The 26757-nt window shown below is 37.3% G+C and overlaps 1 protein-coding gene across 19 annotated transcripts in view; it reads left to right on the top strand.

Annotated features, from left to right (window-relative positions):
- Positions 1-26757, top strand: part of DLG2 (discs large MAGUK scaffold protein 2) — a 1894072-nt gene that overhangs the window by 1100232 nt on the left and 767083 nt on the right. The window lies entirely within an intron of this gene.

Below are 26757 nucleotides of genomic sequence, written 5' to 3' on the forward strand. Positions count from 1 at the left end.
TAATCTTTTATTAGGTAAGACTTCCCTGAATCTAGGATTAATTAGGGTTATTTATTCCTACAACTAAAGCAATATCCTTCGTAGTTCTTGACCTCTTGCCCAAATAACATGAGGTCTCTTTATTCTGGCTGGTGGAAATGTAAAATATTTCCAGCTCTACATGACCTCTGAGAGTTGTTCAGTCTATTGTTTTCTAGTGATTCTTTTTCCCAGTGTCATGGAGCCTCAACCCATGCATGCCTAGATAATTGTACAACCAGAGAATTTGTGGAGGTGGGGGGGGGCCTTCTATTCAGATCTCTGGGGTTCTCTCTCTCTCTCTCTCTCACACTCTCTCTCTTTCCCTCCCTTCTTCCCTCTCTCCCTCCCCCTCTCTCTTTCTCTTCTTCGTGCACCACCTCCCCTTTCTGGTATTCTGCCTGTAAAGTCTACCTGTGTTACTGACCCTAAACTCCAATTTCTATCTTCTCAATATATTGAAGAAACTGGGCTCCATATTTCTTTCTGCCTCCAGGCAGTAAGCTGGGGCAATTGTCAAGCTCACCTCATTTATTTCCTTCCTCGGAGAGATTCCAGGAATATCTATTACCAAATGAATAAAAATGGTTGGTTCACATATTTTGTCTGGTTTTCTAGTTGGAGAGTAATTTCCCTAGTGGCCAATACTTCATGGGAAGGAGGGGGAGTCACAATTATGGTAAATGAATTGAGATTTCATGGATAATTATACAATAGTTATTTAGGTTCCAGAGTCACACATTACTAATTACCCAGAGAATTTGAGGAAGAATTTATAAGGAGAATGTGACATTTCAGTGAGGTTTGAAAGTATATGTAGGAATTTGACCCTTGACAATTATTTTTTCACTTATTTGTATTTAGCCAACTTTATTTCCATTGCTTCCACTGATTACTACAAGTCATTACTTTTCAAGCCTTCTATCAAAATAATCACACCTTATTCTCAAGAATTAGCCTTCCTTAAAATATTGAGGTAGCTTGGCTTATAAGGCATTTTCTCCCTCGTCTCTTCACATTTTCTTAATATGTTATCTTCCCTCTTTCCTCCTGTTGAAAGCTTACCTGTTCCCTATACCATTGATTCTATCCCATTAGTGGGTTGAGGGTGACAGGGAAAAATAATGCATTTTGAAACTGGAATGGATTATATTCCTAGGTTACAAAATGAATTTTCTTTGAATATGAGTTTAGAAGCCCCAATTATTTTTTCCTTAGTCTAAGAATTAGCATATCAAATATAGCTGCATATTTACTGGAAAATATAAATCAATTGAATTTGATGGATAGAATGCACAGATTTAAAATCAAGTCTTTATTATGAAGGAAGCAGAATAGGTTGTATGATCTTGGTTGGTGTGGGAGCCATAGGAAGCCCTAACAGCCCTACGAAGAAAGGATGCCATTTTATTCCTCATTCAACCTTAGGGAAGGCTAGAGATATTACAGTAGAAGGCTAAAGTATAATAAGCATACTTTTAATATCTCTTTAAGAAGAGTGTTTTGTAAGGGTGCTTGGGGATTTCATGCTGTTTTCTTAGTCCCATGTACTCTTAAGAAGTCACTGGATTTTTTCTCATTTAAAACAAAAATAAATTCCAGCTGCCCTAGACAATGATTTTTAGGCAGTTTAACCTTTACTAACTATAAGTATGTATGGAAATGTATTAACTCTCTCAGCTCTCCAAGGCACCCATCATGAAATTTAATTCAACAAATCCCTTGATGATTCTGCAGTAGACTGAGAGTGTTAACACACCTAGCAGAGATAGGATGTTAAGAACTAGTCCTTAAGTGTGCTGTTAACCTTGGCTTTGAGTTTGCATCTCAGAGATTTACTAAGCAGTGTGACACAGCCAGGGGTTAACAGGTTGGAGTGATGCATATTCGGTCACTTCTCAGTTTTACCATTGTTTTAGAATATATGTGTACCTCAAACTAATTTGGGGGGGAAAAAAGGAACGTCTGCATACAAAACGCCATATGCTCTCTCTCTCCCTCATGGAACTGACAGAGCAGAAAGAGCAGTGTAAGAGAAATGACCTGGGTTCAAATCCCAGCTCTGCTATTTTCCAGCAGTGTGGTCTTAAATAAGTTGCTTGATTTATCTGATCGTCAGTTTCTCTATGTCTATAGAAATGAGATTTAGGGGATAATAATACACATCTTATGGTTTTTTCTTAGCATTAAATGAGCTACTGTATAGCAAGAACAAAGCCAGTTGCTTGATGTATAATAGATGCTCAGTAAGTGCCAGTGTATGTGTGTGTGTGTGTGTGTGTGTGTGCGCGCGCGCGCGTGTGTGGTGTGTAATATTGAACATCAACCATGCAGTTGTGAAACTGAGAACATCCTATTTGTCAGAGTGGGAATGGCACATTTGCTGACACTGTCTCATCTCTTCACTGTGTCCTAGCAGGCATTCATGTGCAGGAGCATGATAATAGCAAAGTGTTTGTTCCTGGATGTTGGTAGAGTTATTTTTTCAAACAGCCTAGAAAGAAGTTACCATTTCAGAGTTATCACCAGTTTCCCCAGGGCTTAATTTCAGAGGTGTTAGAGTTGAGAACAGGGACTCATTTTCATCTACTTAGTATCTTGCACAAAAGAAAAACGAAGGCATGAAAATTGGTTTCACATACCAATAAAAAGAGAAGCGTGTTACCAGTTCTATCTCCAAACAAAAGAAAAACTGGGACCTGCTGTTTGATGAAGACAGAAGGTATAGGAACAGGCGTCCTTACTGAGCTCAGCATCATCTGATAGTGCTTCAAACAATGCCAAGTCTTAATGGGGACTAAATTTCATAAAATTCCACAGTCAGCTTTTGTCAAGGCCACTGCAAAGGAGATCTTTGCAGAAATGATCCAGAAAGTATGTATGTTTAAATGATGGATGAAATGTAGAGTACATGCTGAATGAACAATGAGATCGTATATGCAACAGGTATTTATAGATTAGACAGCACTATGAAAATATGAGCCATTGTTGCTAATATTATAATAATATTTAGAACTTGTTTTATTTGATTTGCCTGTTTCCAAATGTGTACATATACCAAGGTCTGAATTCTTTGGCATGGCCAATTGTTAGAAATCATTAAAGTAACACTCCCATATATTAAGAAGTTTGGGAAAAGATCTTCATTGTTTTGTTTAAGGCTCTGATTTTTTTTAAAAATAATTTTCGATCAGAGTTTTTATTTGTCTTGATTAGAAATATTTTCTTATTTTTACTAATAATCATTTAAAAGCTAATGCCAACATTCAAAGAAAACAACAGACACTCCTGTATCGCGGGTCTTTGTTGTTACTCTGTTCATTTCTTGTTTCTCGATGTGATTACCATATTTATTCACATACTTCTCATTCTGCTCCCTTCACTTTAGCAGTACATTTCATTCATTCATTCATTCATTCATTCATTCATTCATTCATTCAATAGATAATGCCTGCGTACCTGCTGTATGTGCTAAATAGACCCCGAGGAGACACTAGTAAGCACAGCCACTGCTCTCAGACATGAAATGAGTAATCATCCAACTAACATGAAATTAAACTGACAGGTGCTGTGAAAGGAAAGAATGTGCTGCAGTGACACCATGTAATGGACAATCTGACCCGGGCAGGGAGACCCAGGAAGGCTTTTCTCAGAGGGGAAAACACACATGACTTGGAGTCTGAACGCCAGTGTGCCTGTTGATACATTGTTTCAGAGTCTCGTGCTCTTCACTGTAAACAAGGAACATCTTTGCATATCTCACATGCTGGATGTGTGGATTCAATGCACAACAGGCCTTGGCTGCTACTGCCCTTCCTTATCGTCCACTCTCTATAGGTAGTCATAGTAGTCTTTTTAAAAAAGACGTCTAGATTATGCTGTGTCTCTGTGCACAGCCCCCTGGTGGCTTTCTGTGGATCTCAGGAAAAATCTAAAATCTGTCCAGTGGCCCATGAGGCCCCAAGTGAATTAGCCCTTTCTCACGGCTTCTGCTGCTCAGCTCCTTCTCTGCCTCACTTACCCTTTTCTAGTCACAGCAATTTTGTTTTATTTACTTATTTTTTTTACTATTCTTTAATCCTAGTAAGCCAAGCTTGTTCCACCCAATGGCCCTTATTCATTCTGTGTTTGCTCTTCTCTCTCTGGAATTCTCCCTCCACATATTCCCATGATTCTCTGTCTCATTTCTTTTAGGCCTTTTGCTGAAGTGCCATCTTCCTCAGAACTTCTTTTTCTGAGCCCTCTATCTAAATTTTCTCCCATTCCCATTCCCTACCCTGGCATTTTCTGGTTCTCTTCTCCTTTAGCCTGATTTGAGTTTTCTTCATGGGCACTTATTGATAATGCTAATTGTTATTAGAAAACCACAGGAATATTTTCTACTCTTATTTACTATTTGCCCAGCTCTCTTCTAGAGTCTTTATACCTGTTAACTCATTTAATACTCTGTATAATCCAAAGAGGACGATAATTACCATTAACCATACTTTACAGGTAAGGGATTAAGACAGAGCAGTTAGGTAACTTACCCAAGCCACAGTCCAGTGGTTAAGTAAGGATTCAGGACCAGGCATTCTTGATTCCAAATGTCATGCTCTTGACTATTATCTGCTGCTATCTCTCAGCTTGAAAGTGTGCCGTATACTATTTTTTTCCCCTTATTTGTTCTGTTTACTTGCTGACACACTTGTATCAGCAGGGCCTAAAAAGTGCCTCACATACAGTGATTCTCAGTAAGTATTTCTGAATGAATAACAGGCCAGAAACTGGTAATGCAGTGCCTAGCAAAAGCCTGTCTTTATTAGATGCATTTATGGTAATTACAGTGTCCTGCTTTAGAAGGTGACATGTGGAGATGGGAGTAACTCTCCATAGAAAAATTATTGAGCCTGAAACATCTATCTCTGGTGCCCTCGCCCTCCTATTTCCATGTCCTTACCCTCTGATTTCGCCTCCACTACCCGATCTTCAGTGTCCTGTGCTCTCTTCTTCTGCCCCCATTGTCCTTCTCTTTGAAAATGATCTGAACTCTTTCGCTTGAGGTATAGAGAACTGAGTGCTGACTTAGCAATACCTCAGTGCAACAGGCTTCCAACTGATCTCATTCAGAAACAATATTCCATCTACGAGTATATTTATCAAACACTGACTTATGCTTGGGACACTGTGTTGGACACTGAGGAAATAGGGTGAAAGTCACATTCTTCCCCTTGAGGGCACCCTAACTAACTCTTCTAATCATCTCCCAAGATGATTTTTCATGAAGCGTTACATTTAGTTCAACATGATATGGCTTCAAGAAAAAGATCACAAAGGGTCTTCAAGAAAAAGGTGATCTCCGTGATCTTTTTCTCTGTGTCTTTATCCTGTTTCCTCCCATGCTCTAATCAGAATAATAAGCCTCTAAGCTTACCACCACTGTGGTAACACCACCTCTTCTCTCTAGTACTGTGCTCCTGCATCTCCTGGCTCATTTACTTGTCCTTTGAATCCCAGCTCAATTGTACCTCCAAGATTTTGCAGGTCAAGCTTCTCTGTGACCAGAACATCCTGCTCATGTTTGGATCATCTTATCTCATCCTACTTGCCAGAGGATCCTACAGGGCCTCGCTATTTGTCACTCATATTGGTGTTCTGAGAGCCAGTATCTGATGTGGGTTTTCCCACACACACCACCAAGCAATGCTTGGACACCAGCAGGGTCTGAGAAGTCAACTCAATTTTGACATCATCTACCTGGAGATCGAATCCTTATTCCACAGGTCCCACAGACTCGCTCTTCCCTTTAGACACTAGTTGCAAGTTCAGGTTGTTACCCATGCTTCTGACCAATTGGCTGTAAATCAGAGGTTCCCATGGCCCCTTCCTTGGGTTCAATTAATTTGTTAGAACTGGTCACAGACTCAAGGAAAGCTGTTTACTCACTAGATTATTGGTTTGTTACAAAGGACATTTAAAAATTTCGAATCAACAGCCAGATGAAGAGACACAGAGACTGAGGTCTCAAACAAAAGAGCTTTTGTCTTAGTGTAGTTGGGGTCTGGCATGGTAACATGCGGGAAGCCTTCTAGCAGGCCAATGTGGAAGCTCTCCAAAAAGGACCAAGAGCTGTCCTTTGGGTGTTTTATGGAGGTTTTGTTATGTAGTCATAATTGACTAAGCTATCGGCCATTGGCAATTGATTCAACCTTAATTCCCTTACCCCCTCCTTGGAAATCAGAGGTGGAACTGAAAGTTTCTTTTGGCAACTGGACCCCTTGGGTGAGGTCCAAAAGTCATCTCATTAACCTAACAAGAGACACCATTGTTGCTCTCATCATTTGAAATCCCAAGGTATATTTGGGTGCCGTGAGCCAGGAAGTATGCATGAAGAAATATATTTTGAGAAATATATTTTGCTCATCTGAATGACCAAATATTATATATTTCTTATAAATCACAATACTGCATCACTCATTCCCATAAAACATTACCTTGCACAGGGCAGAATTCATGCATGCTATATAACAGATGTCCCACGATTGTTTGTTAAAAGGAGGAAAAGAAAATAAAGCCCTATTTGAATCTCATTGATAGGAACCTAATTGTATCAACAGCTTCAGTGAAGTTGCTGGGAATGGAAATTTTCAGAAGGGTCCAGAACTCTTCCAGCTGACGGCAGGTGTTTCTGGCTCCTGGGGCTGACTCTGGGATGCAGGGGTGGGTGACGTGACATGATGTGGTAAATTTGGGGATTGACAGTTGGTTATAAGGTCTGGAACTCAATTATCTGCTCCTTGTCGTCTAAAGACAACACTTCTCGGTGTGAGTCATTTACTAGTTTATTCACTTTCATAAGAATTTTTTTTTTCATATTTCTAGCAAATAGCATTTTTCTCATCCTGAAAACAAAGTTGTTCTTCCAGAAAGAAAATGACTTGACAAACAAGTGCATTTCCTTCTCAAAATTAAGGAAATAAACATAGAATGAAAAAGACTAGTATGCGAGTATGATTTAAGTTTAAATTTACTAATGCAAATTCATTGTTTTTTAAAGATTGTAAGTAAACAGTCAAGTATAACTTTTTAATGCACATTCATAACAAGTGTTTATTGAATGCCTATGATGCCTTGGGTACTTGATTTTAATGCAGACTTGGCTACTAAAATTTTCCACTTTGGTACATTTTTATACTTCGTATTTTATTTGATCTTATACTATTTTACTCATATAGTAAAGAGGAAAATATTTACGTTTAAATACTTTATTGAAGAATTAGTATAATGATTGAATCAGAATTTCTATTAATTCAAAAATGCATTGAGAACTTACATTATCTAGATCAGGGGTATCCAAACTTTTTTCAATGTTTTTTACCAAGGGCCATATGCGGTAAAATACACAAACAGCCGGGCCACTCACTCGAGGTGAAGTATGCATTGCCTCACCTGGTTTATTTAAGTAAACTAAATATATTTTTGGAATTTGCTGCAGGCCAATTAACAATGGATTGAGGGCTGCAGTTGGCCCTCACTTTGGACACCCCTGGTCTAGATGCTAAGAATATAGTAGGGAATAAGCTGGACACATTTCTATAACTGACCTCCTGGAAGTTATATTCAAGCATTTAATTTGTTAGCATTGTGATAAGTGCTACTAAGAAGTGCTATGAGTGGTAGAGGATCTTATATCTGGGATGTCTGACTTATCAGGAAAGATTTAACAGAAGTTATATATGACAGCTAAAGAATTAATGGGAGGTGGTTACGTAAACTAAAAGATAAGTTCTGGAGGAAAAGCTATTACAAAGGAATCAGCCTTTGCAAGCATTCTGAGGGGGGAAGGAACATAGCCAGAGTGGCAGGAAAACAAGAGCCAAGAAAAGAAAAACGGAGACAGAAACATATCATACACAACCCTGAGGATTGTGCATTAAAGATTTGAGACTTTATTCAAAGAGCAACAATTGCCGTTTGAAAGTTATTAAGCAGATTGTGTTTCATAAAACTATAGCTGCTGTGTGGAGATTGGTTTGGAAGAAAAGTAAAAGCCATGGTCTGGAGAGAAAGAAGTATGTCCCATAGAAGAAGAGGCCTTTAATTTTGATTAGAAACCATTGTGTAGGCCAAGAAATGGATACAACGGATTTTTTTTCTTCCTCCCTCCCTCAGATTTCTGGTTTGTGCAGCTGGGGGATTGTGAGTGCTATTCACCGAGATAAGAAACACTGGGGAAAGGCCAGGTTTAGGGAGAAAAATGTGAGTTCAGTTTGGGATATTTGAGGTGTGCAATATCCCTAAAGCTTTCAAATTGTATTGCTAAATAAATCCTAAAACTGTCCATTAAATTTAGGTACCATGGAAATCTTCAAAAGCCTTCAAACAAATGGTAGAAAACCAGTTTGGAGTAAATTGAGAAGCAAGTGTGAGTTGAGAAAATAGAGTAGACATGATTCTTTTTGAGAAGTTTGGTTGTAAATAGAAGGAGGGAAACATAATGATAGCTGGAGAAAGAATTATTTTTAAAGATGGGACAGAGATTTGAGCACATTTAAATGCTCCGGAAAATATCTAGTATAATGGGAGAATTGAGTATTCTGAAGCAGGAAGGAACAGTGAGGATAGGATCCCATGTATAGGAGAAAAGAGTACAACTCTTCTGTATTTTCTCTTTAGTCATCCCTGAAATAAAAATGTTTTTGGGAACCTACTATTTGCTAGTCATTTTTAGAAATCCTTTGCCTTTCTCTTTCATAAAGTTCCACATAGTATGTTTTAATGAACAGTTGTCAGGTGGAATATTACCCCTTCCCAGCATTTCAGGAATATCCGAAATACTATCACCACAAAGTTATTGCAAGACATTAAAAACATCTGAATGCCTTGGGCTAGCTGCTGCCTATGCCAATGAAAGGAGCCAGCAGATTTGTGTGTTACAAAATGGCTACTGCTTCACTTACACTCTAAATCTCCCACAGGAAACACTCCTGCAACAAACTTCAACAGGAAATATACAAGAATTAGAACTCTGGGAAATGTAGTTCAGTGTAGCCAAGTTGATACATTACAAAATCACCCAAACAACTCCATTATTACACTTGGTTTCATGATATGGCTTATTTTTCTATTATTTCCTCCTTTTACACATAGAGTCACTTGAGTACTATGTGCCATACATTTTGCAAGTGCTTAATATCTATTACCTCATTTAATCTTCACAGTCTCCCTGTGGGGTGTGTATATTATGAAACTCCCTATCTTTCCCAAGGTCCCTGAGCTAGAGGATGGCAGAGCTGTAATTAAAATCAAAGAATTCTAGTTTGGAGCTTTTTAAAATGAAAGAAAAACATGTTTAGTTTATACCATAGAAAAATAAAGGCCTTTCTTTGGTTTGGTAGAACCCCCGTTTCCATCTTTCTCAGACTGCATTGCCTCATTTGTTTAAAAAAGATTCTACGAATCAACACACCTTTCCAAATGTAAAGTCTACCAGAAGATGTGAAACTTAGGCATGAACATGTATACTATCTACCTCAAGCATCTTGTTTGATAAAATTTCATCTGGACTGAGCAATCCTAATTTTTCAGCCCTAAAACCATCCTGCCCAAGAGCTGTCATTATTGAGAATTATGACCATGTTTTAATTACTATATAAATTTGTATATGGAGCACAATGTGTCCATTCTACTCCACCACCCCCATCATAACAGTCTGTTCTAATTAGCCTTTCAACCTGAATCTGCTGAGGCAAGGCCCTTTTAAGTGTTCACCTCATGCCAAGAATCAGAATCACCACTTTCCTAGGATTACTGGCAAATTAATATTTCTGCTGACTACTAATTTATCAAAATTGTAAGTCCTTTAGAAGGACAGTAAAGGAACAAATACTGATGAGTACCCACTCTGTTCCAGACCCTCCATTTAAAAATGTCAGTAAATCAAATGTTATTATACACATTACAGTTCCATGAAGTATGTAAGATAAACCCTTTATGTTTAAAAGGAAGTTCAGAGAGGTTAGTTACTTTGCCATAGTAGATAAGTTCCATGCGAGATATATATAGATATAGATATAGATATAGATATAGATATAGATATAGATATAGATATAGATATAGATATTCCTCTTACTCGAGAAGGATTTGCAATTGTTTTATAAACCTAAATATAATACAATAGTGCAAAATACAAATAAAATTAAAAAAAACACACAGATATGTGGCTTTAAAATAGATGATGCCTTCGGTAGCATTTTATGTAAGAATGTATTCCATCGGGGTTCTCTATATTTGCTAAAAGTAAGTAAAAAACCTGACTCTGGGTCTTTTAGCAGCCAGTGAAATGGGGGAAAAAATGATAATGGTTTTTATTTATAATGTCCTAAGATTTGAAACAAACTTTTTTTTTTTTTCTCCCTGGAGAACCATCATTTTTCCTGGAACTAGAGACCTGTTGCTGCTCACAAAAAGAACTCTGTACAATAGAGTGTACAGAGCCCTCAAAAAATACCTTTATAATAAATACAATAATAAAAAATCTAGGACTTAAAATAATAAAATCCTTTAATAGATGTAGATGGACTGATGCCAAATCCTGACTCTCTAAAAGCAATTTCTTATAGTGAGAAGGAGGTGGGATGGGAATAGAAAAACATTGATTTGGTCCAGATATATTGCTCACTGATGGCCTTGATTAGTTTATAAGTAGATTTTTAGAGTATGTAGAAGACCACATAAAGACCAAATTATTCAGTAAATATTCCATAAATACCATTTTGTTTAATGAAATTATGATAAGTATGAAATGGAACTGAATGAGAAATTATACCTGCAGTACAGGTATTTTATATGGTTGGTTAAAAGTAGAGCCACAGCTCTTAGGAATCAGCCAAACTAGGCATAATAACACTAGGGGACATTTACTGTATGCTAGACTCTGTGTTAAATGTTCCACATGCATCATCTTGGTCAGGCTTGTCTGGTCTCTTAGGAGGGTTTAGGAACTCCATCTTGACAAGGACCTGAATGGAAGACCACTCCGTCTCTGCATGGAGGTTGGCTGAAGGAGCATCTGAGGTCAGGGACATGTTCTCAGTTAGTCTCCTTAAGTGCACTCTCCCACAGAGATATGAGTGAGGAAGGCCTCAAGGTACTATCCTATAGAGTAGTGGTTTTTAATCTATTTTGTGACACATACCCCTTTGCATGTCTGATGAAAGCTGTGGAGTCCATCCCTGGAGAAATGCTAATGCACATAGACATGTAATTTCAAGAGATTTTGGAAGCCCCTGGAACACACCCACAAACTTATTCAGGTTAAAAGACTGTTGAAGAACATGACCCTAGTAATTTTAGACTAATTTTTTTTTTGAGTGTTTTTTAAAAGCCTGAATAGTCAAAGATCTATCTTAGTTATCTATCTACACACATACAGGGGTTACCAAAAAACTGTATACACGTTTTAAGAAAGGGAAAAAAACTGTATTAATTGTAATACTCAATATATACCGATAACAAAAGATGAATACAAGTCACGGTTGACCTCTGCAGTTACAAGAGGTGCTCAGAGTGGTTACCATCAGTGTCCAGACATTTCTGATTACAGCAAACTATTGCTTGAGCATAGATAACATCTATTAAAATGTGTATACAGTTTTTTGGCACCCATGATTTTATATACATATATATATATATATATATATATATATTTACACACACATATATATGTATATATAGTAATATGTGTCTATGTATATATATTTATATATATGTGTGTGTGTGTATATATATATATATATATATTAACTAAAGTACCCATAGAATGTAAAGTTACTTTAATAAAACAATTACCTGGTACACGCATTGAGATAACTGATTGGGATATTCATACCTGATTAAATAAATGAGAAGACATTGTCAATGTATAGTGTAGAGCTCCCAATCAGTTAAGTGGCAGGGAATCTCTGCCAAAAGTAACCACATTGGCTTATATTTGCCAATATGAATACCTTTATCTACAGCAATTATATAATAGGGCCTTTTGTTAGTTAAGGCTCATAATTCACAAAGATGAAACCAGGTTTACTTCCTATGGAGGGTACCCGTATTTATGGTCACTATAGCATGGGCCGTGTTAGAGCTGCTATGCACGATTGCGCAGGTTGTAAACTGTATGAGAGCTCTACATTGAAGGGAGTATCACTCACAATATAGATACCATAAGTTTATGTATTTCTTATGACAGCTTTTCAGCAGTGGATTTTTTTGGTTTTTTTGGTTTGTTTGTTTTTTTCTAAGTAAGTCTGAGTATGCAGAGAATTTTTCAAAGAAGGGAAATAAAATATAAAAGAAAGTGTACCTTGTTACAATTTCATTTAAAAATACTTTATGGGAAGTAATGCACCTGAACTTGATGTATCCAGAACTTCATTTGGTCATTAAAGTTCGAATCAAAAAGAAGGGGGGCTATAGTGCATCCTGCTTTAAACATCACCCCCTTGGAGACTATTTTCTGATCCATCAATATGCTGTCTCCAATATCCTGATTCTGGCTTTATTCATAAGAAGAAGCTTCTGTTTATATCCTAGTAACTTGAGGTTTATAGTGAGCTCATGCATTTAACTTATACTACATGAGGAGTGGGTAAAGGAACTTGGGTTGCCCAACCTGGACAAGAAAATGGGAGGTAATATAATTAAGGAGCTTTTCCCAAAAAGCGTCTTGTCGTATGTATTAATTTGTTAGGGCTGCCATAACAAAGCATCACAAACGAGGTGGCTTAAACAACAACAATTTATTATTTCATAGCTCTGTAATCTAAAAGTCCAAGGTGTCCACTGGGTTGGTTCCTTCCAAGGGCTGTGAAGGAGAATCTATTCCATATTTCTTTCCAAGTTTATGGTGATTTTCTGGGAATCTTTGGTGTTACTTGGCTTGTAAATACATCACTCTGACCTCTACCTTTATCTTTACATGACATCATCTCTGTGTATGTGTCTGTCTCTGTCTCTAAATTTTCCCTTTTTATAAGGATACCAGTCACTGGATTAGGGCCCATATTAATTACCTCACCTCAACTTGACCACTTTACAGACACTATTTCCAAGTAAGGTCACATTCTAAAGTACTGGGGGTTAATACTTCAACATATCTGTTTGAGGGGGGCACAATTGAACTTGTAACACCAAGTATGCCATGAAAAATGGGAAACACATTATTAGGACACTCTCTTAAAGATGCACTATTTGCACAAGTATATTATAGATTCTGAGAAAATCCTCATTAAACAAATCTGAGTCAGCTTTATCCCAGAGTTCTCTAAATCTCACTCCCCAGCATAACTATAAACATCCTGTGTAGTATCTTGGATGGAAGAAAAACTGTAGGGTTTAGAGTGAGGGATGGGATAAAATTACAGTTCCGTCATCCCTTAGCTGTCTGATCTTTGGCAAATTACTTAACCTCTTTGAGCTTCAGTTTTCTCACCCTTTAAATGAATGTAATTATTCCTACTTAATAAGTTTTTTTTTTTTTTAGGAGAAAACATACTGAATTATTTACCTCATTATGTACAGCACTTGACACATGGCACAAATACTACAACTAATAACAGTGACAACAACTTGTGATATTTGTTGAGCATATACTATGTGTCACATGCTTTCCATAATGCTTTTGCCTGTATCGTCTGCTTTGATCCACATAGCAAGCCTTTGAGTGCTATTGTTATTTCTATGTTTTAGATGAAGATACTGCATCTTAGAGCAATATGATTACTTACCTAAGGTCACAGAGTGACAAAATAGGGATTGAAACCCAAGGGTTTCTGGCTCCAAAGTGTCATAAACCATATAGAATCTGTATTAGATAGGAATGGTCTAGGCTGCAAGGAGCAATGTACTTAATAGCGACAAACAAAAAGAGGATACTTTTTTCACATACCACGTTTATCAAGGTGGTAAGCTGCCATAATATTAGAGTTGACATCTCTGAAAACTTTGCTTTCTTGTCATTGTCATAAGATGGCCTCTAGATCTTTGGGCATCGTGTACTATTTCCACACAGAATGGTGGAAGGGGAGCACGAAGGCACCCATAATGTCTATCCTGTTTGTCATGGCCACTGAAGCGTTTGCAGATTTCCCTCCCACCCCACCCACAGACTTCTGCTTTCAGCTCATTGGCAAGAATTCAATCATATAGCCAACCTTTCTAAAAGAAAGAAGGGAAATACAAATAAAATATTTATTTTTTCCAGACTCCAGAGTAGAGACAGTCAAGGGAGAAAGGAGAAGGTAGAAAGTGGATGTTAACCAATCTAAAATACCTTTCACATATCGTTTCCCATTAATTTGATTGATTTCTTGTTCCTCGGTAAACCAAACATCAAATTTCAGAAGTAACTAGAGGGAGCTGTTGGATTTATGTCAATTTAAAGTAGAATTATTTAGCAACGACACGCACACTTGACAATTCCAAATGGAAGGCTTATTTTGTGGACATGATAGAAATATCAGTAAAGAATGAGTTATGCATCTTAATATTCTCAAGGGTGGTACATATCTAAGAGGTTATTCATCCACCTCCTTCCTACATCACGTCAATGAAAGTATTTCTTCAGAAGCACCCTAACCTGTGACTATCCAGCCTCTGTCCTTGCACAACTAAGCAGGACCTCATTATCATTCAAAGCTGATTAATGCACAACTATCAGGGAGGTGATTGGTCCGTTCTTGGAGAAGGTGTTTTCATCTGATGACCTTAGTGGTATTTTCAGTTCTGACGTGATCCACAAAACAGCCATTTGCTATAATTGTTTATTTTAGTGATCTTTGTGATGATTTAGTGAAATGACTACCTTAGAGCACATCAAATGTTAGAGAAGAGGGCTTGAAGGGTATTTCACAGTGCAATCACCTTATTTAACAAATATAGACACTAGAATCGATGTCAAAAGCAGAACCAAAATGAAAGCTCCTGACCAGATACAGTAAAATAAATGGAAAGAGCACTCGACTTGTTTTCAGATGTAGGTCCAAATCCCAGCTTTATCATACGCTGGCTGTGTGACCTTGAGCAAGTCAATTTCTCAAGACTTCTTACCACTTTTTCTTTTTTAGCTAACTTTAATGAATGTTTCCAGTCAGTAATTAAGAGATGAGATACAAAGATAAGTAAGACATTGTGCTTAATGTGGAGGAGCTTACAAGTTGGGAGAAGGGCAGACACACACACATATATATATATATATATATATATATATATATATATATATGTATGTATATATATAGTGTTTCCCCGAAAATAAGACCAGGTCTTATATCAAAGTTTGCTTCAAATGACACATTAGGGCTTATGTTCAGGGGATGTCACCCTGAAAAATCATGCTAGGGCTAATTTTCCCGTTAGGTCTTATTTTCGGGGAAACATGGTATGTGAAATGCATAGAAAGGAGTGGTCAGATCCATTTGCAGGCTTTGAAGAAGACTTTGGAGTATAGGATATAACTGAGCTAAGTACCTTGAAGGAAGAAGTGTTGGAACTCACTCTGGTAATTAGTTTCAGAAACAACATCCCAAGCTGAGAAATAATATAGAAAAATCATGCAAGTTTCTATTTATAAAAAGAGAATTGCTATAGATTTCTGATGGCTGCAGTGATAAATAGATAACACCTTCAGAAATGCCATTTTCTTACCTACTTTTTAACCCACTGTTTTTTCCTCTATATCAAAGTAAACTTTTTCTATGCAGGTTCAGATAATAACTATTTTATGACTGTAGGCCAAACCATCTCTGATATAACTACTCAACTCTTATGTCGTAGGACAAGAGCAGTCATTGACAATAAATAAACAAATAGTGTGGCTATGTTCCAATAAATATTTACAAACACAAGATTGGGGGCCAAATCCTGTAAGCAGGATTTGGCCCCCAAGGTGCAGTTTGCCAACTCTTGCTCTGTGCCATAAGCTCACAAGTAACCCATCTCTGCTAACTCTGTGGGTGAGTCTCTTATCTCAAATTACCAGAGGACTATGAAACCTGAAGGATGGAGGAGGGAACAATAGAAATATAGATTGTGACATCATCTTTACTTTCAACATGTGTGAGTCTCACTCTAAGAGATAAGAGTATTCATGTGACTTTCGGGACATTACACAAACATGATCAGTCCAAATTTTTCTTAAAAGAAGGCTTTTATTATAATTCTGTGGCCTGCTCCAAAATCTAAAGAGGAGAGAAAATGATTAATAGTTTAGGAGCTTAGAAATAGGGTCAATGGCCTGAAAAGCTTAAATATCACAACTTTTATAACAATCGGGCTTGAAAGTGCTTTGCTAGGACTTAGTATTCACTCATGTATAGAACTAGTTCTTTATTCTAGAATGTAACTTCACATTCTCCAAGTGCACTGGTTTCAAAATTTCTAAATCCATGTTTCACATACAATTTGCTATAGTAATTTTCCAAGGTCGGCATAAAAATTGCTCCTGCTGGTCCACATTTGGAAAGATAATCTATGGGAAAACAAATGATCTGGCCAACATTTCTTTTCCTTTCCTTGCCCTTAATTACATGAGGTTACATTTGCAGCACCTTCTCCAAGGCACTTTCGGATTCAGTCGGACGCTTCAGCCAAAGTGAGCTCTGCTTAGATATCTCAAATATATATATGATTGATTTGCCAAGGACTGAAAACTAATATGATGAGGCTTGAGTCTTTTTTTTTCTACTTTGACTTTTATTAAATTTGCAAGATTAGACTATCCAAATATACAGAATCTATATACGTTCTATAATCCAAATATAAAGCAGCATCCCCATCCTAACCTTCCAGGAAGTGAAAGTAATAATGAATAGAAATAAAAAATAAATGTGATATTGCCTTTCTACCATCAAGTCATGTTTAGCTCTGGGATTGTGCTGACCTGAGTACTCAACAGCATACCTCTCTTCTCAGGCAGTCAACCTCGGGTGAGCAGGAGATATTGGGAATGGCTGGGGAGGACTTTGGACAGATACCTGACTGTAATTACATTAGAAAAAGGAGATTTTTTTGTTTTTTTCAGGTAGAAGAAAGTTTGAAATTGAGGAACCTGTTTCTTTTAATAGGTGGAAAAGACAGGTTTGTCAATATCTGCTTGCAGTTCATTCAGCATTCTGCCATCTCCAACAAAAAGGAAACATAAAAGCTCTGAGCTAGTTTTACTTTCTCTAAGTTCCCCCCGCCCCCCATTAAGAGAGGTGTAAGTTTAAGATTAAGCATAATAAGTAAGAGTGATAATGATAGATAATATTACATGAGCACTTAGCATGTACTGGGTGCTACTCTAAAAGCTTGCCGATATGAACTCATTGAATCCTTCCAAAACCTTTTCAAAGTAAGTGCTATTAACACTCCAGCTTTAGGAATGATGAGTACAATTTACGTAGTGACCCAAGGTCGCATGGTTAATAAGCAGTGGAGGCAGGCTATGGACTGTCAGACAGACTGGCTCCAGCATCCGTTGGCTCTCCCCCTTTGCTATGCCACCTCCAAGTTCAAAGAGGCTTCAGACTAGACTCTGGGTCAGTTTTTGTTTCCTAGGTTGGGATTCTTTTTACATTTTATCTTTTCATTTTCCTCTTGCTTTAGTGGAGAATTCATCGATAAGCTGTACTCTTTAGAACATAAAGTAGGAATCTTTGAATTTTGTCCTCACTCTCCATGAGTGTGGGCATATTGTATAGCAGGTGACATTTATGGGGTTTTTTTCTCTCTAAAAGTAGATAACTGGACAACACTAAGCATAATCATTATACTGATTTTTCACAAATGATGTAAATAGTTGGTGCTAAATACTTCTTGTGGATGGAATGATATTACGAGACATAGTTTTCCATTGATAAACATCTGTCTATTATTAGGAACAAAATTTAATCGTTGGTGGTTTTAAATAAATTTCATTAGGTGAATAAGAAGAGTGATAACAATACTACTTCCACTTTATATTTTTTTATATTTTTGCAGTTTCCAAAGTGTTATAACCTATACCAATCATCCTAAGAAGTAGGTAAGATAATAATCACTATTTCCATTTTTTTGAGACACAATGAAGTTAGATATAAAAGCATTCTGTGCCCTTCACCCATTGACACTCTCAGTACCTTATACTGCTCCTCCAAACACTCTTGTGTTCTTTAAACATCTAATTTTCACTGGATTCCAAGCTCCAGGAAGACAGGTTATGCTTCCATTTTCTTTGACTGTATCCCCCATCCTGACAGAGTTCCTGCCATAGATTTTTAATGACTATGTATGTTCAACCAGTAGGTAACAGGTGAGACTAGTGACCTGGATTTGATAAAAACAGTTCCTAGAGCACAATGCAGGGTTTTTCCTCAGGTTGGAAATATGGAAAACTTTGTAATAAGTATAATTAATCTTGAACCCTTCTTTCCACATTGGCTCTGGGCAAGAGTTAAAAATGATATGTTTGTTCTTCCTAACGTTTTGCCCTAGCCCCAATCTTCTCTTTCTGGTGAACTCCTATTTATCCTTCAAATCCCCAAACAAATCACCACCTCTGCAAAGCTTTCTCTTCTCCAGACAGCTTGTTCCTCTCTACCTGAGCTCCCACAGTACTTTCCACTCACCTTTCTCATTGTTTTTCTTGCACTGTATTATCATTTCTTGGTGAGTTTGTCTCCCTCACAAGAGTAAAAGATGCTGCAATTCAGGGCATTGCATCTGTGCTGGTGTTAGCAGAAAGGGATCTGAGTCACCAAATTCCCCCTGAATAAGGACAAATTCTAATTCACAGGGTGGACCCCACGTAAGCTTTTTGTGGGGTTTTATTATTAACATGTAATGTTGCCAAGTGCTATTTTACTATTTTATACCACGTGAGTATGTTTAGTGTCGGTGCTTACAAATTCTTTTTTTTCCGTGAGCCTATTGTCTGTGTATGTGAGTTCAGTTTTAAAAGTAAGATCTTCAGTATTTGTTTAAAAGCAATTAAAAATGAACCATATCTATGGTTTGGGGTACTGTGTTGTGCTAAGTGCCTTACATACACTTTCATATTTCTTTCCTTCACATTCACACTCTTCATTATAAATCAAAGAAGTAAATATTATTTACTTTAAGACAGATGTGAAAGCCTTCACCTTGGACTAAACAATGAATGTGCCATTGACCCTTTCAACTAACAGGTACTCAAAAGACAGTCCATTTGGTATTCCCTCCACCTCACTTCTGTTTCACAAATTCTTAAACATCTAACATGCATATTTTGTAAAAGAGTGGAGATAAAGAAGAGTTATTAAAAATAAGCCTAGCTTCCAACCAATACTCCTTCCAACAGGATCACTCAGTGACACCTCTGCTGTATAATCTGAAAATGAGAGGGACACCCCATTCGAGCTGTGCTAAAACTGGGGGAGCAAGTGGATCTAATCAATATTCCTCCTGGACTGGGATCTTGAGCCTGGTCATTAGTGATTCTTAGGAGACTGCCTCCAGAGCTGCCAGTTTTCTTGGGTTGCACCAAGTAAAAGAACAGACGGACAACCCATCATGGATGCACCTGGCCTCTGGCCCAGAGGAGCCAATGCAAAGGTTCGGGATAGGACCTCTGTATGTGTTAGCGTTTGGTAGAATGGAAATGAACTGAGTAACTGAATGGCTACACATGAGTCCAGGTCTTTGGACTCCAGTTGTCACATCTCCACTAAAAGGTTTCTTCCTTCCAAATCATAGCATGCTACTTATAAGAAATGGCTAATCCGATATGGTGCTTTCCTGTAGAGGATCTAAACATATATTAATAAGGCAAACACTAGCTGTTATTAAAAAGGGGCCATGTGACTCCAGACTGCTTGATTGATACTCTACCACCAGTGCCCAAAGCAAAAATAAGGCCATCTGGAAATGGCTTTTGACTTCATCCCGTACCTCTAATAAGTGGATTCACCCAAGACTGAGAAGCCTTGCAGTAGAGTCACCCTTAGGCAGAGTTGTCCTGTTAAGCAGTGTTCTCAATCCTTTTTGCATATTAGATTTACTGAAGAGTTAAAAAAAAAAAACCAAAAAAAAAAACAAAAACCAAGCAAACGAACAAAAACAGATGTCTATGTGCTTCCCCAGAATAATTAATCAGAATCTCTGTGGAGATGGGTGCACAATAAGCATTTGATAAATTTTTACAAGTTTTCTTTCTTTTTTTAATATTGCAATTAGTTGACATTCAATATTATATTAGTTACAGCATAGTGTTTAGACAGTTATGTAACTTAAGAAGTAGTCTGCCCAATAAGTCTAATACCTACCTGGCACCATACACAGTTATTACAATATTATTGACTATATTTCCTATGCTGTACTTTACATCCCATGACTATTTTGTCTTTTGCCAAACTGTAAACTGCCAATTTGTACTTCCTAATCCTTTCACCTTTTTCACGCTGTCCCCCAACCCCCTCCAATCTGGCAACCATCAGTTTGTTCTCTGTATCTAGAAGTCTGTTTCTGTTTTGTTTGTTAGTTTATTTTGTTTTTTAGATTCCACATATAAGTGAGATCATATGCTATTTGTCTTTCTCCTTCTAACCTATTTCACTTAGCATAATACCCTCTCGGTCCATCTATATTATCACAAATGGTAAGATTTAATTGTATTTTATAGCGGAGAAATATCCCATAGTATATATGTACCACATCTTTATCCAGTTGTCTATTGATGGACACATAGATTGCTTCCATATTTTGGTTATTGTAAATAATGCTGCAATGAATATAGGGATGCATATATCTTTTTTAATTAGTGCTTTGTATTTCTTTGGGTAGATACCTAGAAGTGGGATTGCTGGGTCATAAGGAAGTTCTAGTTTTAATTTTTGAGGTATCGCCTTACTGTTTTCCATAGCAGCTGCACCAATTTGCAATCTCCTTTTTTACGAGTTTTCTAACTGTCTTATGCAGCCAGGGTTGTGACCCATTTGACTTATAGGAACTGAATGTCAACAAAAAGAAGCATGCTTTTTTATTTCAGTTTATTACGTTCCTCCTCTCATCATTTCTTTCTCTTTTGCTAGAGTAATAGCCTTTTGTATTCCAAAACCACAACCACCAGCGCCACCGTCATCATCCTATGTTAGGCACCTGTGGTGCAACCAGGTTTGGATATATACCTCAAGAGTTAACAAGTCTTCAAGAATGGTATTTTGATATCCACTTTATAATGAGGATATTGAAATTCAGTGAAGTTAGGTAATGATTTCACAACTGCTGTGAAATGGAGTGGGGACCCCAAAGCCTGAACTCTGCTATGTACCCTCCTTAGCAGCTGGAGGCTCCTTGCTGTTAGAGACCTGGCTTAGCAGTTGCTGGATTTCCATTAGCCCTTCTAGCCTGCTGAAATATGTTTGCTAATTGAGGATGTTCTTCTTTTATCTACTCACCTGGATAGGGTGCACCATTCCTCCAGCCAGCTTTCCTTTAATCGTTCAGATCCCACTGCTTGCATTCCCAAGCATTCCCTATTTCCCATCTGCCTCAAGCAATCATGACAGTTTCTACCTAATTCCAAGAGTAGTCCCTGTGATACCAGGATCCCACCTTTGATTTTTTCTTCTGCGTCTTTCAGTCTTGCACCTACCTCCTAATATATGTCAATTACCCAAAAGTCACCTCATGACCAGGCATCAGTGATTTTGTTTTCCTGGAGGAAATAGGAAGAATAACATACATCAGAGTCAGGAGACTCCTGTTCAAGCCCCTGTTCCACTATTTATTAGCTGAGTGTCCTTGTGGCATTACTTAATTTCTCTGAACCTGTGTCCTTGTTGCTAACATGGATCTTTAAAATGGATCATAATACCGGCTTTTCTGGAGATATATGTGCGTGTTTCCTGGCACATGGCCTGATTCATAGTAGGTTCTAGGTATATATTTATTTGTTTCATTTTTTTCTCTCCTTTCCACCTCTTACATTCAGGTCTGAGTAACAACCACAACAACCATAACTAACAACCACAACAAATGTTGCTAAGCTATTGCAAAGCCACTAACATTTGCCTAGTGATCCACTTATTTCCCTAGAGGGTCTCTGGATTTAATGTAAATATACAGTGCATGCAGACGTAGGCTTTATGTGTCTGTCCAGTAGAAGACTGCTTCTCTCCTGAGGCTGTGTGGACCAGGGAACTCTGGGAGATTAAGGCGACCAGTGGGGTTTTGTGTTAAAAGCAATTTTAGGTTATTGACTGAGAAATACTGCTTATGTGCCTGCATGCTCTGATAGTGCCTTCTTTTGTTACTACCAATCAGCAAATAAACCAGACTGGCTGAGAGATACCTCATTATTTTCTTTACTTTTTCTCTGTGACCATATTTTTGGCTGTGCTGGGGGTTTTCTATAATTGGGTTCAAGCAGCTTAGTAAACATACTAGTCCCCATGAATACACAGACCTAATCTCTAAGTAACCAGTGTGGCTCTTAGATGAATGTATGGCTAGGAGATATACTGATACTGAAGAAATTAAATTCCCCATAATTATTTTTCTATACTTCATTCTCTGGAGAGCAAAAGCAAAACTACTCACATGTTGATAAAATTTAGCTTGTAATCTTCAGCTCTAAGAAGCCCATGTAGCAACAATGTCGTCTGAGTAAAAATAAGACTCTTTTCTAAGGCAAATTGTTTTGATGAGGGACTTCTTCTTTGGGGAGATGGTGGAACAGCAGGGTGCAGAGTTCAGCTCTGCTTCCTGAGGGGTCATCTTGACAGAGAAACTGAGCAACGGACATCTCACTAGTGTCCAGACTCATTCTTAAACTGGAAAAACAAAAAGAATGTATACTGTTGCATTAAATGGAGGTGGGAGAAATAATGGCATAAGACATGTGCAGTCCGCTGTAAGCAGGAAAGACTATCTATTAAAATTCTTTGCCCCAGGATTTTCTTAAAAATAAAAAGACAAACAAATAGAGGAACAGATATCAGCATGCATTTATTGAATATACACTGTGTCCACTATAGAGAATAAAACTCACAAGTAATTAACCTCTTTATGTCTCTGCTTGAACTATAAAATGGAAATGAGGAACAAGATCCAATTCAAAAATTCATGTTGAGGATTTAATGAAATAATGGTTCTAATAGTGGATAGCACATTAATGCTTCATAAATGTAGGTTCCTTTTATTCTATTACTCTTGCTTTTAACATACTTCCATCTAACACGTTTAATCATCTAGGTGATCAGCTCCTAACTCTCCCTGACCCAGGCGATTAAGTATGGAGAGAAAGCTGGGGAATTGACCACTGAAAAGGTAGTGATATACAGAGGGTAAAAAATGTGAAAACCCCCAATAATATGTGGACACGTGTGCTCAAGATGTCATAACAATTTTTGGATATTTAACATAAAAGGAAATAAGCCATTTCATCTGTGTTGCCAATACTCTAATGAGATTCATTATAATAATAGATGTTTGTAATGAATGATCCTAGTTATTAGGTTGATGCAAAAATAATTGAGGTTTTTGCAATTTTTAACCATTTAAACCACAATTACTTTTGCACCAGCCTAATAACAAATCCACATTAATTAATAACTAATAATGATAACCACTATTACATATGACAGACTGTGATAGCTGCCATATATATATATATATATATATATATATATATATATATATATAATTGTATTTAATTCTTTGAAATGTTCTTAATGAACATTTCAAAGTATGCATTTTTAACACTTTATATTTAAAGAAACTGAGGCTTATAGCAGTTAAGGAATTTGTTCAAGACTTTGAAGGATGTCACCAGGAAACTATCTAGAAAATCCACTTATTGGGAACTTCTTTTTTATATCTCAGAAAAAAATGAGTTGTGAAATATTAAACCAAATGTTCAAACTATGTATAAAAATCTTCGGAGAAGAGGGTGATCAGGTTGCTTCCGCAGATTGGAGTTCATCAGGGAAATAAGGCTGGAACTGGTAAATTGAGTAGATGATGAAGAGAAAGGACATGGCAGGTAGACAAACCTTGGTGGGCAATTGCACCAAGTTGGGGATATAAGAATCATGTGGGTGTGGACTTGGACCTGTACAAATTTAATACCTGGCTAAAACTGTGGTTTTTTAAAAATACTATTCATGAGTGAATGAGTGTCCCTCTTATTTACATTTTGATAGCAAGATGCATGCTGGTGTTGTGGCACTTCAGTAGACCTATGCCTCTGGTGAGCTGTTCTCTTGACTATATTTTTGTATTTACAAGTATCCTGGTAAACTTTACTTCTCTTTCTTCCTTATCCTTTGTATTTCTGTGGCATCCGTGGCTATTTGTCTTCTATCCATGAGGAATTCCCACATGGGTTTTTCTCCGGATGTTAGCTAAATTGCCAGCTCTTAGTGAAATCCATGGTTGCTATGCTGTAATGATATTTTATGAAGTACTGTCTCTACCTTATATTTTGTGTGATTGAGAGAAAATTGTTTCTGTTTCTGAGGTTTTATGTTTGCTGAAGCTTCTGTCAAGTAAGTCTTTTTGTGAGTCAGTGACCTGGGGAACTTGCCCGTAAGGCTCAGAGGCTATTAGGAAAACTTAGACAATACAAGAAATATGGGTTTTAAGACCATTATCAGAGATGGGAGATGTGATCAGAGATATCAGATTGTCTAGTCCCTTACACCAAATTTTTCTCTTACTCTATAAAATCAACTGAGAATGATATTTGTTTATGTGAAGAAAACATGAACAATGTATTAAATATAAAAATAGATTTAAAACAGTAAGCATAGTATACTACTTTTGGAGAAAATGTATATAGAAAAAAGTCTGGGATGATAGTACCAAATATTAAAAATTGTTATCTATAAGAAAGAGATTGTGGGTAATTTTTCTCTTTGTTCATCTGAATTTTCTAATTTTTTTTCATGAATGCAATAGTAACAATAATAGTAGTAATGATAGCCAACTTTTATTAAGTACTCACTATAGTGAGCTAACCATGGTCTCTGCTCTGAAGTCAGACCACATGGGTTTGGGTCCTGGGTTCCCCTTTTATTAGCTGTGTGAAGAAAGAGTCTAGGTATCTCACAACATCTCTATTGGGTAGCTACTACTATAAAGCTCAATTTTATATATAAGTAAACTAAAGCTTATAGAGTTTAACATACTTGCCCATATTCACATAAAATGGGCACATTTAAATCAATAAAATAAAGGTGAAAGAAAACCATCCTGATAAAGAATGTCAGACCCAATCATATTTGTTATAATTAAATCTCACAGATTGCTTTTTTATCAAGATCACAGAAAGTTTCATGCAATATAATCAACATTATGTATACATGCTGTGTGTATATATGTGGAGAAAGAGAAGAGGGAGAGAGTGCTTGTTTTTCCTTGGATCGAGTTTGGAAATTGAGGATAAGGTCAAGAATATTTAATTCGTGGGTACTCAGTTACACCTCCCCTCAACAAATTCATTCAGCTTGTCTTCTCCTCCTCCCCTCTTCCTACACTCATCCGTTGTCTGTGTCTCTCCGATGCAGAAAAGCTGTGTAGCTATAGGCTTACTTCAGGGTGAGAAAAGTAGCTGCCTTCCCAGACTTGGCTCCTGGTCTGCCATGCTGGTTATTTAACATGGTTGCTGACTCGGGACTTAGCACCAGAGATGATGACCCACCAGGAGAAGACCTCATGAGAGCCAAGAAAATGGGTCAATAATTAGAAGAGCAGTGAGGAAGTTGATCCATATGACTATCATGGGTCTCAGTAACTAGTGAGTGGCTGGTTACTACCTGGGTAGGCACTGTTTTGTGGCATGACAAGGAGGCATGGCGTTAGGTGAGGGTTGAAAATGGTTGGGAGAACCTGAATTGAATTAAGCACAACAGACACTTCTGCTTTCAGTGAAAGACTGGATAAAAGGGAGAGATGGAACTAAAGAAATCAAATCATTCTTCATCAAGAGGCTATAACAGTTATCCTTCAATTACTATTGTGTTTAATCAGATAAATCACCTTACTTCATATTATTATTATTATTATTATTATTATTATTATTATTAGTGTCTCCCAATCTTTATGTTGTTGAATTACCAGAGAGGCAAGCTAAGGATGTGCTTAGAAGATTAGCAAAGCATGGGCACCTTGAGAAAAGGCCCTATTGGTAAACATACCCAAACTTTTACAACCAGAGAAATCTGGAAAGAAGCATTTTAATTTCAGCATAAATATGAATAACATTAACTATAGGAGTAAAAATTTTTTTTTATTATATTGATGGGCTAGTAATCTTTTCAGGACTTGGGGTTGTTAAATATCTTAATTCAGCCCTTTCATTGCAATAGGCTTCTTCATATCCTTGTCATCATCCTCCTTCTCTTCCTCCTCCTCCTTCTTCACCACCATCACCACGAAAAACCCTAAAATGTGAACCCTTGCAATGTACCAGGTAGGCATGGTGCTAAGTACATTACAAGCATTACCACATGTAATACTCAAAGCAATTCTAAGAGACAAGCATCATCCTCCTATCACAGCTGGGATGACTGAGGCTGAGAGATGTTAAGTGACTTGTCTGAGAAACCATAGCTGTTAGATGGTGGAGGTCAGATTTAAATTCATTTCTCCCTTCTGAGCTTTTAACTTCTCTGTACATCAAAGATCCTGTAAATGAACAATGTAGGGAGTTTGAAATGACATACAAACTCCAGGCTTAAAGCTTTGAAGCGGTTGGAAAACCCCAATCGT

Source organism: Rhinolophus sinicus, chromosome 14, assembly GCF_057876585.1.
Source record: "Rhinolophus sinicus isolate RSI-liver-muscle chromosome 14, RSI-T2T, whole genome shotgun sequence".
NCBI classification, from domain to species: domain Eukaryota; kingdom Metazoa; phylum Chordata; class Mammalia; order Chiroptera; family Rhinolophidae; genus Rhinolophus; species Rhinolophus sinicus.